At 39.3% G+C, this 3,041-nt stretch overlaps 1 pseudogene; it reads right to left on the bottom strand.

Annotated features, from left to right (window-relative positions):
* Positions 1-1,956: 1,956 nt before the first annotated feature.
* On the bottom strand, positions 1,957-2,664 carry LOC127213649 (diphosphoinositol polyphosphate phosphohydrolase 1-like; annotated as a pseudogene).
* Positions 2,665-3,041: the final 377 nt, after the last annotated feature.

Raw genomic sequence — 3,041 nt, 5'->3', positions numbered from 1 at the left:
CATTTGCACTGCCTTGGTCTCCTTTTGTTGTCTTATAGCATTAGGTAGAACTTCAAGTACAATATTGAAGAGATAGAGAGAGAGTGTGCAGCCTTGTCTTGTTCCTCATTTTAGTGGAATCGCCTTAAGTTTCTCTCCGTTCAGTTTGATGTTGGCAGTTGGTTTGCTGTTTATTGTTCTTATTATGTTTAGGTATGGTCCTGTTATCCCTGATCTCTCTAAGACTTTTATCATGAAAGGGTGTTGAAATTTGTCAAAGACTTTTTCAGCATCTAGGGATATGACCCTGTGGTTTTTCTTTTTCAGTTTTGTTATATGGTGGATCACATTGATAGATTTTTGTATGATAAACCATCCTGCATTCCAGGGATGAAGCCTACTTGGTTGTAGTGGATGATTTCTCTGATGTATTCTAGGATTCAGTTAGCCAGTATTTTATTGGGTATTTTTGCATCAATTTTCATCAAAGATATTGGCCTGTGGTTTTCTCTCTTAGTTTTGTCTTTGTGAGGTTTGGGTATCAAGGTGATTGTGGCCTCATAAAAAGAGTTTGGTATTGAACCTTCACTTTCTTTTGTGTGGAACAAATTGAGTAGTATTGGTATTAGCTCTGCCTTGAATTTCTAGTTGTATTCATCACAGAAGCCGACTGGCCCTGACCTTTGTTTGGTTGGAAGGCTTTAGAAGACTACTTCTATTTCATTAGAGGTTATAGATCTATTTAAGTTGTTTGTCTGTTCTTGATTTAATTTTGGTAAGTAACAGTTGTCCAGAAAATTTTCCATTTCCTTTGAATTCAAATTTTGTGGAGTACAGGTTTTCAAAGTATGACCTGAGAATTGTCAGGATGTCCTCTGTGTCCTTTGTTATGTGTCCTTTTTTGTTTCTGATTTTGTTAATTTGCATGTTATCTCTCTGCTTTTTCAATAGTTTGAATACAGTTTTGTCTATCTTGTTGATTTCCTAGAAAAACCTACTCTTTGTTGCATTGATTTGTTTGTATTGTTTCCCTGCTTTCTACTTTACTGATTTCAGCCCTCAAATTGATTATTTCCTGGCTTCTACTCCTTCAGGGTGACTTTGCATCTTTTTGTTTTAAGGCTTTTATTTGTGCTGTTAATTCTCTAATGTGATTTTCCTCCATTTTCTTCATAGGGGCACTTAGTGCAATGAAATCCCCTAAGTACTAGTATGTTGTGTCCTCATTCTATGTGAATTTCAGGTATGGTACAATTGCGCAGTGTTCAGTTTCAATGAGTTTGTCGGGTTTCTGAGATTTGTGTTGTTGTTGAATTCCAATTTTAAAGCATGGTGGTCTGATAAGATATAGGGAACTATTCCCATTTTTTTTTTAATCTGTTGAAATTTGTTATGTCACCTAGTATGTGGTTGATTTTAGAGAAGTTTACATGTGGAACAGAGAAATCAGAGAAGAGGGTAAATTCTTTTGTGTTTGGATGGAATGTTCTATAGATGTCTGTTAATCCCAATTGAGACATACCTTCTATTAGATTTTTTGTTTCTTTGTTCAGTTTCTGACTGGTGTTGCTGTCTAGCGGTGAGAGTAGTGTATCAACGTCTCCCACTATAAGTGTTTCATGTTTTATATGAGGTTTGAGTTATAATAGCGTTTCTTTTACAAATGTGGGTGCCTTTGTATTTGGGACATAGATGTTCAGAATGGACACTTTTTGCTGATGGATTTCTCCTATGATGAATATGAAATGACCGTCTTATTCTCTTTTGATTAATTTTGGTTTGAACTCTAACGTGTTAGATATTAGGATAGCTACATGCTTCTTGGGTCCATTTGATTGGAAGATCTTTTCCCAGCTCTTTACCCTATGGTAATGTCTATCTTTGAATCTTAGTTGTTTTTATTGTATGTGTGTGTATTTATGTGTATTTGTTTTTTTTTTTTTTCATCTCACATGGGTGTCTTTTAATGAAAAATAAAAATTTAGAGAAAATACCTGGCTAGGCTGGGATGAGGCAAATGGGAACGCTTCAGAACCCAAAATGGGAGAGAGAACAGGGTTCCTCTCTCAGAGGGCAGGGTGAGTGAGGGAGGAATGGAGCAAGCAGGAAAGTACTCGTGAGTTACATCCCAGTCCCACCCTCAGGAAAAAGAGAAATAAGTTCCCATCACCCCACACACCACCCACATCACTCCACAACCCAGCAGCGCCTCAGTGTACCCCTCTCTGTTGCCCACCATGCCTGGGTCAAAGAGGAGGCTGTGAGGAGGGTGAGGGAGTGGTGAGGAGAGCCACACTTCAGTCTGGTTTCCACTCTCTGGCTCTTACAGCAAGTCTGCAGTCATCTGATGCCTGACACAGAAGTGGAGTATGAGGTGGCCACGACAGGGGTGCAGTTGTTGGCAGAGTAGCCTTGCCTCAGCGCCTCAAAGTAGGATGCCTGCCTGCACGGGCTTGTCACATTGTAGCACTTTGATGGCATCTTCTATTTTAAACCACTCTCTCTTCCAATGTTCATGGAGTCTTCCCAGTCTTCCAGCACTTCTGTGACAATAAGCACGTACACATACGTCCTGTTCTCCTGGTTCTCAAAAATTCCAACCAACCTTCCTAAGGTCCCTTTTACTCCAGCCTCCTCACAGACTTCACGGACCGCGGCCACACTCGGCTCCTCCTCAGGCTCCATGCACAGACACTAAGATGGACAATAAATAAATGGGACCTCCTGAAACTGAGAAGCTTGCTTAAGGAAAAGGACACAGTTGACAACACAAAATGACATCCCACAGACTGGGAAAAGATATTCACAAATCCTACATCTGACAAAGGGCTGATCTTCAAAATATGGAAGGAAAACAAGACACTAGCCACCAAAACACCAAATAACCCTATTAAAAAGTGGAATACAGTAATGAATAGAGAATTCTCAAAAAAAGGAATCCAAAATTGCTGAAAGACACTTAAGAAACTGTTCAACATCCACACCATCAGGTAAATGGAAATCAAAACAACTCTGAGATACCATCTTACTCCTGCCAGAATGGCTAAATTTAGAAATATCAA

The sequence above is a fragment of the Phodopus roborovskii genome, unplaced genomic scaffold, assembly GCF_943737965.1.
Source record: "Phodopus roborovskii unplaced genomic scaffold, PHOROB, whole genome shotgun sequence".
Lineage (NCBI taxonomy): Eukaryota > Metazoa > Chordata > Mammalia > Rodentia > Cricetidae > Phodopus > Phodopus roborovskii.
The sequence above is the reverse complement of the archived record's forward strand: the minus strand, read 5'-3'. Positions and strand labels throughout refer to the sequence as shown.